Raw genomic sequence first — 13504 nt, 5'->3', positions numbered from 1 at the left:
CCAGAATAGACAGGCTTGGTTTGAAAAATGACAGGTAAGAGCTGATTGTCCGGTGATAAAAAAAACTAGACACTTTATCACTTCACCGAGCTTAATAAATCTACCCCTAAGTGTGGCACTGTAATAAAACACTCACCCTGTCCCCTACTAAACCTGCCCCCCTCCATACTCATCTCAGCCCCTACCAGACTTGTCCCTGCACATTGATCGTTACTCAATACACCTGTCCCCCCCACACTCACTGTCACCCACCAGGCTTCTCTCAATACACTCACCCGGTCACCTACCAGACCTGTCCCTACACATTCAACCTTTCTTTGCACTCTCACCCTGTCCCCCACCAGACCAGAACCCGCACACTCACCCTGTCCCCTACCAGACCAGACCCCACATGCTCACCCTGTCCCTTACAAGACCCGGCACACTCATCCTGTCCCCTACCAGACCAGAACCCGCACACTCACCCTGCCCCTTACCAGACCCAGCACACTCACCCTGTCCCCAACCAGACCAGACCAGACCCCACATGCTCACCCTGTCCCTTACAAGACCAAGCACACTCATTCTGTCCCCTAACAGACCAGAACCCGCACACTCACCCTGCCCCTTACCAGACACAGCACACTCACCCTGTCCCCTACTAGACCAGACCTCACATGCTCACCCTGCCTGTTTACTACCAGAATAGACCTCACACACTCGCCCTGTCCCCTATCTGACCTGTCCCCGCACACTGACACTACCTACCAGACCTGTCCACGCACACTCTTCCTGTCACCCACTACAACTATACCCCATGCATATATTTTATTTTTATTGCAACAATGTTTTATATGTACCATACAGCATGAATCGACGTTCACCGGTCTGTCCCATCTCACAGTGCAGCAGCAATGAATGCACCATTGCTTGCTGCAGCACATCCTAAGCAGTACCAGGCCGGAACCATCCTTTGACCTATTACATGGGTCAGTGTCGGACTGGGGCATTAAGGGCCCATCAGGGAAATGTAGCTGCAGGGGCCCAATGAAGGGGTGTGGTCAACCACTGGTAGGTGTGGTCATCAATGTGAGGGGCGTTACCACAAAGGACACATATTATGCATTCTACAATTTAAGTACAATACATACATGTACTGCCGCTCTCATTCATACATACATGTACTGCCGCTCTCATTCATACATACGTACATACGTATACTGGTAAAGTGCAAAGGAGAGGGGGGTGGGGCTGGATCAACTTGCAATTTGAAAGCGCCAAACTGAATTACCAGGTCAACCGACCCGGCATTTCAACCGGGGTTATAAGAAGGGTTAAACCAGGGTCGCCCAGTGTATAATGAGCGATAGGGGTTTAGTCTGAAAGGGTAGGACCTGGGATCAAAATACTGGGTCCGACCGGGGATATTGATCTGAAAGAGCCCCTTAGATACACTGCGCCAGGATTACACATTGTTATACGTTGTAATGCCGCTTACATGTTCTCACACACTGTAGTGCCCATTACACATTATGCCACACATTGTAGTGCCCATTACACGTTATGCCACACACCGTAATGCCCATTACACATTGCCGAACACCATAATAACCATTAAAAATTCTGACACACACCATAATGCCCATTACACATTATGACACATACATAATGTACATTATATATATTACAGTATGCCCCCAATAATGTCCCTTACACATAATTCACCCAGTAGTGCCCCTTAACCAATGTCCACATTAGTGGCCCTTCTAAATTCCCATATTAGTGATATATAAATGGGGAGGAGAGATCTCACCGCCTATGTGGTATGCGCTCAGCTCCTATGCTGCTGATCAGGTCATACCGTCGCTGACCGACAATTGAAATATGGTGCAGGCTAGTGAACCAATTAGAGTTCAATCAATCATTAACTGTGGCTGCCGGTCCGTGAACTCTGAACGCTGGTGGGCAGGTGCCATATTCCATGGCGCATGGTGCATGTCCATCAGTGCTGGTTTAAGCCCCTCAGCATCCAAGGAGCTGAGTGCACACCACACAGGTCCATGGCGGCATGTGGTGAGTAGCCATGCGCTGCTTCCCCCAGGACCCAGCATCTAGGCCCATGCCTTACCACATGCACCCCATACCCCCAACATACCCTACTCCCCCAATCTCCTTCAAACACCCCATATACTGCTACCCCCAACACATCCTACACTTCAGTTCCTGTTCCCCAACATATACCCCCATAACCCTCTATCCCGGCTACACACACCGTATTCCACCCAGTACACACTATAGTCATTACACACAATACTTACACATACCCCCCCCCCCCTCACATCCCACATGATGCCCTTTATCTTTGTTATACTGGTCCGCTTGTGGTAGTCAATGGCCTTTGACTTACCAGCAGTGCTTAAAGTGGTTTTGGAGAGGTGGTGGAGCTCACCCCTCGCCTCTGAAACACCACCCCCCCCTCATCCCATGTACTGTATGTGTCCTCCAACCAATCAGCCCCCCCCCCCCCTACTAGAGTTACTTTTGGTAAGATTTAGGCATTATAGTTTTATAGGTGCTGAAATAATGTAAATTAAATAACAAGTTATAAATCTCAATACAACTGGGAAGAATGCCATATGCATGATGTTATGAATGGAAAGTGAATGGCCAGGGGGCCTGGTGGGAGACTTAGGCCACCAGAAGCTTTAGGGGCTATGATAGTGTTAAAAGATCACAAAAAAATAAATAAAACTGTTGTATGCGACTCATTTATTTTTTCATATTGGTAAATTACCCCCTATGTGTCACGGGAACCACCTGTTTGCATAGGAATAAAATGTCATTCAACCAGATAAAGTTTTGGGGCAGGGTAAATGTAAACTTCTCTAATCAAACAAGCTGGAGACACCATGCCTACTGTGTCTTCTCAGCACCATCCCTCCCTTCCCAGCGCCATCCCTCCCTCCCTCCCAGTGCCATCCCTTCAGCCTCCCTTTATGTCTCACTACCGTCACACCCCTCCCTGCTGTGTCATTAAAACACTTAGGGACAGGGTAAAATGTGAATGTCCATGATATAACATCCTGGAGACACTATCCTCTTTTATTTCACCAGCATCATGCCCCAGTATCTCTCCAATGGCATCCCTCCCTGTGCCTCTCCAGCTCTCACTCATGTCTCAACACTGTCATCCACCCAGCATCATTTCCACACTATCCCCAAACCCATCTTCCTGTGTCTCCCCATCATTTCCTGATAAATATCTCCACCCTCATCCTGCCTGCATTTCTCTCGCCTCATCCACTCCTGCGTCCCTCCAGCCTAATCAACTCATGCTTCTCTCCAGCCTCATCCACTCCTCTGCGTCCTTCCAATGTAATCCACTGCTGGCTCCCTCCAACCTCATAACCGCCTGCGTCCCTCCAGCTTCATTCCCGCCTGCGTCCCTCCAGCCTCATCCATGTCTGCGTCCCTCCAGCCTCATTCCTGCCTGCGTCCCTCCAGCCTCCACTCCTGCGTCCCTCCACCCTCATCACCGCCTGCGTCCCTCCAGCCTCATCCCTGTCTGCATCCCTCCAGCCTCATCCCCGCCTGTATCCCACCAGCCTCATCTTCACCTGCGTCCAGGGGCGTAACTATAGCACCGCAGCCCCCGCCACCGCGGGGGGGCGCTGTGCATGTGGGGGCACCGGGGGCTGCGGTGCTATAGTTACCTACCCCCCAATCCCCCGCAGACTTACGTATCTTGCTGGTCCCGGCGGCTCCGTTCTTCTGATGAGGACCACAACAAAATGGCCGCCCCCATATAGCAAACAGTTCTCTAAAACTGTCTGCTGTACGGGGGCGGCCATTTTGTGGTGGTCCTCAGCAGATGAACGGACGGAGCCGCCGGGACCAGCGTGATAGGTAAGACTGCGGGGGAGGGGGTTAGCATAGGCGGCGGGGCGACTGGGTGGCCGGGGGGGGTGCTTGACAGGGCGGCGGCGGGGGGTGGGTATGGGTGCCCCCCCTAACGGCGGGGGGGCGCCCAAAATGTAGCTACGCCACTGCCTGCGTCCCGCCAGCCTCATCCCTGTCTGCATCCCTCATCCCCGCCTGCGTCCCTCCAGCCTCATTCACACCTGCATTCTTCCAGCCTCATCTACTCCTGCATCCCTCCAGCCTCATCCCCACCTGCGTCCCTCTAGCCTCATCCCCGCCTGCATCTCTCCAGCCTCATCCCCGCCTGCATCTCTCCAGCCTCATCGCTGCCTGAGTTCCTCCAGCCTCATCCCCGCCTGCATCCCTCCAGCCTCATCGTTGCCTGGGTTCTTCCAGCCTCATCCCCGCCTGCATCCCTCCAGCCTCATCCAACCTGTTAATCTCCAGCCCCATCATCATGTCCTGCTCTGGCTAATACCCCTATTATACAGTATATTTATCAATTTTATGCACTAGTAACTGCTGCCCCCGACACACAAACACACACACACACTATCTATATAGTTTACTTAATATTACCATTCCACATAAACACGTACTATAAGTTTACCCCCCCTTCCCCTCTCTTTCTCCCAACTCACTTGCCATCTAGAAGCCTGAGCTTTGATTTATTCTTCCTCACCTTCCTCAGCCACAGCAAGGGTGCACATCCTGTCAGCCGTGTGAAAGGAGGAACCACATGTGGAAATAGGGTCTAGGAAAGCACTACTCCTTGCGGCACAGCTGGTCCTGCTGAATGGGACCAGCTGTGCCGCTATGCATGGCCGCAGGCTAACTATTTGCAGCACACCGTTAACATGCTGCAGATGCTCTGAGCCTCCTCTGCGGAAATAGAATAGAATAGAATTCCTTTATTCGTCTCACAGTGGAGAAATTTCAGTGTTACAGCAAGGTTCAAATACAGATAAGAGTAATAGCATAATAAGAACACACATAATAACAGTGACGTGCGGTGAGGTTAGTGACTGGTGAGGCACAGGCTAGTTTCAGATCCAGGGTTACCCACGTACACATACAGTATAGACCGGATAGGTTTACCATTTAATTAAACAATAACATACATTTCCCTGCATCTCCACAGGATTTACAGCAAAGAAGTACTAACAATATGTTGTCAGTGGTGAGAGCCACACACCCTGGTGGTATAGGGAGGGTTGAGTATAAGAAAAAAAAATCTTGCTAAAAGCACTACTGGGGACATCTGTAACAGCACTACTGAGGACATGATATGTAGCTGGCACTACAGGGGACATCTGTAACAGCACTACTGAGGACATGATATGTAGCTGGCACTACTGGGGACATCTGTAACAGCACTACTGAGGACATGATATGTAGCTGGCACTACTGGGGACATCTGTAACAGCACTACTGAGGACATGATATGTAAATGGCACTACAGGGGACATCTGTAACAGCACTACTGAGGACATGATATGTAGCTGGCACTACTGGGGACATCTGTAACAGCACTACTGCGGACATGATATGTAATAGACACTACTGGGGACATGATATGTAACTGCCACTAAATATGAGCAAGAAAATCATTGCTTGTCATTTAAATTCAGTGCCTGAAATTGCACACAAACTTTGTTTCATGTTTTGAAACCTTGTATTTGTTTTGTTGGCTTTAGATGTGAATTGTTGATTCAATCAAAATCACACATTTTGCTATGACTAAATAATCGCAAATTACATATCGCATCCAGATGTTATCTCATAGCAAACCTGAAAATCGCATGGTAAACAATGCCCAATATTGCACGCAAAATAGACCAGGTCCAGCCAGTTCAGTGCATGGTTCTGTCTAGTAAAGTGTGCACAAGTTAAAAAAAAAAATACATAGGGTCCCCCCTCCCAAGCATAACCAGCCCCGGGCTCGTTGAGCCAGTCCTGGTTCCCCAAATATGGGGAGAGAAAAATTTTGGGGTTCCCCCATATTTAAGAAACCAGCACCAGGCTCTTAGACCGGTCCTGGTTCCAAAAAATACGGGGGACAAATAAACTGGGGGTCCCCCCGCATTTTGGAACCAACACCGGGCTCCAACAGCCAGCAGCGTCATGCCACAGCTGGGGGACACTTTTTATGCAAGGTCCCCCAGCCATAGCATGATCACCCTGGCTGGTCAGCCCTGGATGGGGTACCTGGGGGAGTGAGGACCCCCACAATAAAGGGGTCCCCCACCCCCAGGCTTCACCCGTCCCGGGCTAAAGTCCGGGGCTGTCCCCGATGTCCCAGGGCGGTGGACACCGGGCTGATAAATTAAGTGTAAAAGTATTGGGTTCTGCTGCGGAACAACAAATCACAGCAAACCTTCCCCTGTATGCAGGGACTTGGGGAACCACAAGTCCCAGCATATAGGGCATTAATGGGCCCGCTGGGACCTGTAGTCCCACAGCAGAACCAATACACCAATAAAAACACCCACACCATGTAAAGTAAAATTTTATTAACACAGCAGTCTTCACCTGGCGGGCGGCAGCCAATAAGCTCTTTTGCGTGGCCGCCGCCATGCCAGGGCTTCCGGCGTCTTCACCTGGCAGGCGGCAGCCAATAAGCTCTTTTGCGTGGCCGCCGCCATGCCAGGGCTTCCGGCGTCTTCACCTGGCAGGCGGCAGCCAATAAGCTCTTTTGCGTGGCTGCCGCCATGACAGGGCTTCCAGCATCTTCATCTGGTGGGCAGCAGCCTACTAGACTTCCTGAGTCTTCTTTCTTCGGGAGCTCTTCTATGCTCCATTCCTGCTGGCAGACTGCTTGTGGCTGGCTCACGCTGGCTCTTAAAAACTATACGAGGGGGCGGAGCCAGACATGCCGCACTCTGATTGGCTCCCGGCGGCCATCTTTAAATTTCAAATGCTGTGTAGTTCAGTGCCTCTGCTTCTATGCCCCAAATGCGGCTAATATTTAAATAGTAATTAGTGGTACCCTTGCACTACAAGTCCCAGCAACTAACTAATCATGCTGGGACTTGTAGTGCAAGGATAACTGTTACTGTCTAGATTGCCAACAGCGGGGGTGGTAGCGGAGGGTATATTTAATCTGCGCCCAGGCTGCTGCTGCCCCCGCTCTCCCCCCCCCAGCAGCCCTGTGCCAAGCTCCAGTCCCACTACCAAGCTGTCAGTTCTCTTCCCCGGGATGCGGGGAAGAGCCGAAGAGGAGGCAGACAGACATTGCTGGCTGGGCAATACTTGGTGGGGTGGTAGCGGCGGGTATCTCATCTGCGCCGCAGGCTACTGCTCCCCCCCCCAGCACGGCGCCGAACTCCCGCTATAGCCGCTACCTAGCTCCCAGCATGGTCCCTGTCGGCTCAGGTGCAGGGGGAGCTGTCAGTGGTAGCGGCGCCGGGTATCTGCGCCCCAGGCTACTGCTTCCCCCCCCAGCACAGCGTCGAACTCCCGCTACAGCCTACCTAGCTCCCAGCATGGTCCCTGTCGGCTCAGGTGCAGGGGGAGCTGGCAGGGGGAGCTTGGTAGTGGGACTGGAGCTTGGCCTACAGCCTACCTAGCTCCCAGCGCGGTCCCTGTCGGCTCAGGTGCAGGGGGAGCTGTCAGTGGTAGCGGCGGGTATCTGCGCCCCCAGGCTACTGCTCCCCCCTCCCAGCACGGCGCCGAACTCCCGCTATAGCCGCTACCTAGCTCCCTGCGCCTGCTGCCCATGGTCCCTGTCGGCTCAGGTGCAGGGGGAGCTGTCAGTTCTCTTCCCCGCATGTGATACGGGGAAGAGAACTGACAGCTCCCCCTGCACCTTAGCCGACAGGGACCGCGCTGGGAGCTAGGTAGGCTGTAGCGGGAGTTTGGCGCTGTGCTGCGGGGAGGGGGGGGAGCAGTAGCCTGGGGGCGCAGATACCCGCCGCTACCACTGACAGCTCCCCCTGCACCTGAGCCGACAGGGACCGCGCTGGGAGCTAGGTAGGCTGTAGCGGGAGTTCGGCGCTGTGCTGCGGGGAGGGGGGGGAGCAGTAGCCTGGGGGCGCAGATACCCGCCGCTACCACTGACAGCTCCCCCTGCACCTGAGCCGACAGGGACCGCGCTGGGAGCTAGGTAGGCTGTAGCGGGAGTTCGGCACTGTGCTGCGGGGAGGGGGGGGGAGCAGTAGCCTGGGGGCGCAGATACCCGGCGCCGCTACCACTGACAGCTCCCCCTGCACCTGAGCCGACAGGGACCATGCTGGGAGCTAGGTAGGCTGTAGCGGTAGTTCGGCGCTGTGCTGCGGGGGGAGCAGTAGCCTGCGGCACAGATGAGATACCCGCCGCTACCACCCCACCAAATATTGCCCAGCCAGCAATGTCAGTCTGCCTCCTCTTCGGCTCTTCCCCGCATCCCGGGGAAGAGAACTGACAGCTCCCCCTGCACCTGAGCCGACAGGGTCCAGGGGCAGCTGGCAGGGGGAGCTTGGTAGTGGGACTGGAGCTTGGCATAGGGCTGCTGGGGGGGGGGGGGAGCGGGGGCAGCAGCAGCCTGGGCGCAGATTAAATATACCCGCCGCTACCACCCAGTTACTACAGTGGTGCGCACAGATGCCCCTACTCCCGCCAATGCCTGGCCCTTGGTTGTGTGTTGGGAACAAAATAAATAAAAAATCACTGTGTGTGTGTGTGTGTGTGGGGGGGGGGGGGGGTGTTGGGGGGACAGAATGCATTTTTTTTTAAATATAATAGTGTCTGTGTAAGTGTAGTGTCAACTAAACACTTACATGCTGATGCTGCCCCTGCCTGCAGACACTGACACTGTGCAGCCCATGGACAGCGGATACAGGCTATCAGTGAGTGACAGTCTGCTCCGCTGTCCTATCACATCTGTCTCAGTGACAGGGGCATCCGTCCCTGTCATTGAGGCAGAGGAGTAGATGCCGCTTCCCCATACAATTTCAGTGGGCTTCTCAGCCTCTTTTCTCCCTGCGGGTTATCCCCGCCCCCAGCTGCCTGACAGTTTTCTATTGTCAGCGGGAGGCACAGCTCCCGCTGCCGCCCAGGCTCCCCACAGTGTCCCACCACATAGCTAATTAAAGAAAAAAATCAAATAAGATATTTATAACAGCATATGAGTTATTGTGATATAAATATCATCTTTGAATTTTTTTTTTTAATCAGTTATGACAGGGGAGGCTCTGCCTCCCCTGCCTCCCCTGACTGCACGTCCCTGCATAATAAGATAAGATCCAAACAATATAACTATAGGAATCTAGGAACATGCAGGTCTTCTTCAGACCATGACAGTTGTACATTCTGATTGCAGCCGGAAGGAAAGATCTGCGATATCTCTCCGTTGAGCATCGAGGATGAAGCAACCTGAAAGTGCTACACAGATCCTTCAAAACATTTTTTGAGCGGGTGTGAAGCATTATCCAATAATGATGTTATCTTGCTGATCATTCTCCTCTCACCCACAATCTCTACAGAATCCAAAGGCATTCCTAGGACAGAACTGGCCTTCCTTACCAGTCTGTTTAGTCTCTTATTGTCGACTGTAGAAACACTGCTGCCCCAGCAGACCACTCCATAGAATATGGCCGATGCCACTACACAGTTGAAGAAGGTCTTCAGGAGCACTCCCTGCACTCCAAAGGAAATGCCAAAAGCATTATTTATTTTTATAAGAATGCATGTTACCTTGTAAGCGGATTTCCAGTTAGAGTCTGAGCACATTCATTATTTTGACGCCTCTAGACCTGAGAATGTTCCACAACCTCTTCACACTCCTTAAATATTTACACCATTATCAATACTTTAGTAGGCTGCATATTGTGTATTGTCCATTGCTTTCACAGCGGTATCACTGATGATATAACTGGTGCTGCTAGTGTGTGGGTTGGAAGTAACTACCAAACCAGCATTAACGCCATACACACTAGACAATTTTTTTAAAGATATTGCCCAGAAAGGCCCTTTTAAGCTACATTGTTTAAAAAACATCTACACCCTTGTGCAAATTAAATGAAAATGACATTATTTGGATTTTCACCTTGGATTTTATTTCAAACAACAGTTTAGTAGTTTGTATGATTCCTTTGTTTTTAAAAAGCATTTTTACACGGTTTGGTATAGAATCCAACAAATTGGAACAGTCATTGGTGAATTTAGGGTCATGGTACCACACTTGAATCAGTGCTTCAATCAGCTTCACTTTCGTCGTACAGTCCTTTCTTGATGTTTTTTCACTGGCCTTCTGGCTTTCGGTCCAACTGCAAGAAGTCACCTGCGCATTGTAGTTAAGGTAACCTGTATTCCAATTTCTTTCAAATCCATATTCAAGGCATCACTTGCTTTTTCTAGGAGTAAATAAACATCATCCCTTGGAGTTTTTCTCTTACGACCACATTTTCCCTTTCATTTGTACTATTACATCATTCAATCTACTGCACATGCGCAAACATCACTACTGCCCCCTAGCGCACAGGGAACATACTAAATATAGTAGGCCTCTTCTCTATCCTCATCCAGCTTGATCTGTCGGCTGCCTTTGACACTGTTGACCACCCTCTCCTGCTCAACACCATCCGCTCCTTTGGCATCACTGGCACGGTCTTCTCCTGGTTCACCTCATACCTCTCCGATCGCTCCTTCTCCGTCTCCACTCCGAGCTCCTCCTCTCCTACTACCCCCCAGCCAGTCGGTGTTCCCCAAGGGTCAGTCCTTGGCCCTCTCCTCTTCTCCCTCTACACCACCTCTCTGGGCACCCTCATCAGCTCCTATGGTTTTCATTACCACCTTTATGCTGATGATACCCTAATCTATCTCTCCTCCCCCGACTTATCCCCATCACTCCTGTCCAAGGTCTCCGAATGCCTCACGGCCATCTCAGCCTGGATGACCCAACGCTTCCTGAAACTAAACATGGCTAAAACTGAACTTCTAATCTTCCATCCCCCGAACATCCCCTCTTCTCCCACTATCTCCATCAGCATTGGTGAAACCGAGATCACGTCCACCGACCAAACGCGCTGCCTCAGTGTCATCATTGACTCCTCCCTCTCTTTCACCCCCCACATTCGTGCTCTCTCACAGTCTTGCCGCTTTCACCTACGCAACATCTCACGCATCAGACCATTCCTCTCCACTGACGCGACCAAAATTCTCATTCACTCTCTTGTCATCTCCCGCCTTGACTACTGCAACATCCTTCTCTCTGGGCTACCTCTCACCCGCCTCGCACCTCTCCAATCCATTCTTAATGCTGCTGCTAGGCTCATCTTCCTCTCCCGCCGCTCTACCTCCACCTCCCCCCTCTGTTTATCTCTTCACTGGCTCCCCATTCCTTTCCGAATTCTCTTTAAACTCCTCACCACCACCTACAAGGCTCTCTCCTCCTCCACAGCTCCCTACCTCTCTTCACTGATCTCTATCCACACTCCCTCCCGTCCTCTTCGCTCCATCGCTGACCGCCGACTGACCTCTCACCTAATCACCTCCTCCCACTCCCGTGTCCAAGATTTCTCTCGTGCTGCCCCCCTGCACTGGAACAACCTCCCGCCACCCATCAGGCTATCTGATTCCCTTACCTCCTTCAAGCGCTCCCTCAAAACCCACTTTTTTCGACTAGCCTATCCCTCCTCCTAACCTCTTTTGATCCTCCTATCCTGCCTCCGTTCCCCTCCGTTCCTACTTATCCTATTGTATTTCGTTCGTCCACCCACCTATTTTTAGTATGTTAACTCTTATGAGCAGGGCCCTCCTTCCTCACGTACTCACCCTACCTCATTACCTCACCTGTGCTCCTGTCCTGTTCTTCCCTTCCTCTATTCATCTTCAGTCTCCTTGACAATTTTGACACCTACTTCTGAACTGATGCTGATTTTAGTTCTACCAGCTATACCCCTATTTATACTGTATCTTTCAACACACCCTGTACGTTACCTTGTAATTTTTTTTTTGCTATGTACGGCGCTGCGGACACTTTGCGGCGCCTTATAAATAAACGTACTACTACTACTACTACTAGTAAAGAGTTAAAACAACTGTCCTAAAGCATCTGTAAAAAAAATTCAGAAGTCAAATTGTTATTTTTCAGAAGATGGCATTAAGGGGGAAATTTATTTCAAACAACATTTTAGTCGTTTGTATGACTCCTTTGTTTTTCAAAAGCATTGTTACACGGTTCGGCATAGAATTGACCAAATAAGTCATTGGTGATTTTAGGGTCATGGTACCACATTGTGCAAATTTATTAAAACAAGGCCATTTTTTGATACTAAAAAAAATAGGTGTATTTGTATCCAGAAATACACTTATTTTTGACATTTACTATCCCGAAAATACGGCAATTCGTATTCGTATTGATAGCACATCAATACGAAAATGAATTTCCATATTTTCGGGATAGTAAATGTCAAAAATAAGTGTATTTCTGGATTCAAATACACCTATTTTTTTTAGTATCAAAAAATGGCCTTGTTTTAATAAATTTGCACAGTGTGGTACCATGACCCTAAAATCACCAATGACTTATTTGGTCAATTCTATGCCGAACCGTGTAACAATGCTTTTGAAAAACAAAGGAGTCATACAAACGACTAAAATGTTGTTTGAAATAAAATCCAAGGCGAAAACCAAAATAATGTATTTTCATTGCTTGTTTCAATTCATTTGCACAATGGTGTAGTATCAATAATCAATATCGTTAACGATGAGCACTCTCAAACCCTAGGGTCAGCTGTACAGTACATGCAGGTACATTTCGTCTATGTAGCCAACAACCTGCATGAGGAGTGTTTGGCGATATCATTAATGATTAAGGCGTTGACCCAGCTTGTCTAGTGTGTACGGGGATTAAAACTGAGTTACCGTAGCTAGGGTGAAATGTAATAGGATGAGAGATTCAGAAAGTGAGAGATTTGGTAAGAAATCTCCAGGTTTTTTTTAAAGCAGCAATCATTTACACTGCAAAATCAATCTAAATAAATGATTGCCGCTTTAAAAAAACTGGAGATTTCTTACCAAATCTCTTACTTTCTGAATCTCTCATCCTATTACATGTCACCCCCAGTGTGCCTAAACCTTGCTCAAACTAAGTTTTTCATGGAGTATCCAGCAGATAGATCCTGATGAGATGCCTACAGGATCTCTTTCTTTGTCATGGTCACCCTGACGTCCATTTCAATCATGGCCCACATGGTAGCCATGTGGTTCTAAGTGATGACAACGAAAACCACTCAAACACAGTGGTTTGGGATGCTCCAAAAGCGTCTCTTAGCCAGTTGAAACTCTCCTGCTGTCACAGATAGCTCTTGTAGTCACAGAAGATCATGGCTATCCAGGGTGGAGAGACGCTGCAGGGATCTTCAGGGGGAAGAGCTGGGCTCTTATATAGTGAAGCCCCGCCCCAACTTAGGGAAACCGATGTGATTTGCAGGTCCGCCGAAAGGGGGTGAGTCTAAAATGACACAATTTGTGTCATTAAAGCCCCTCCCCACAGACATGGGAATGCTGGTGCTTACCTCTCCATCCTGACCGCTTCACTATAGTGCGGGCAGAATGCGGGAGGTCTGTCTGCTCCTCCAGGGATGTGTGGGTCTACCCCAAAAAGCAGGAGCCTCCCGCATCT

At 50.1% G+C, this 13504-nt stretch overlaps 1 protein-coding gene across 1 annotated transcript in view; it reads left to right on the top strand.

Annotated features, from left to right (window-relative positions):
* Positions 1–13504, top strand: part of WDR17 (WD repeat domain 17) — a 126497-nt gene that overhangs the window by 32430 nt on the left and 80563 nt on the right. The window lies entirely within an intron of this gene.

This window comes from Crinia signifera, chromosome 1 (genome assembly GCF_055691185.1).
Source record: "Crinia signifera chromosome 1, ASM5569118v1, whole genome shotgun sequence".
NCBI lineage: Eukaryota > Metazoa > Chordata > Amphibia > Anura > Myobatrachidae > Crinia > Crinia signifera.
This window is presented reverse-complemented; position numbering and strand designations above follow the sequence as displayed.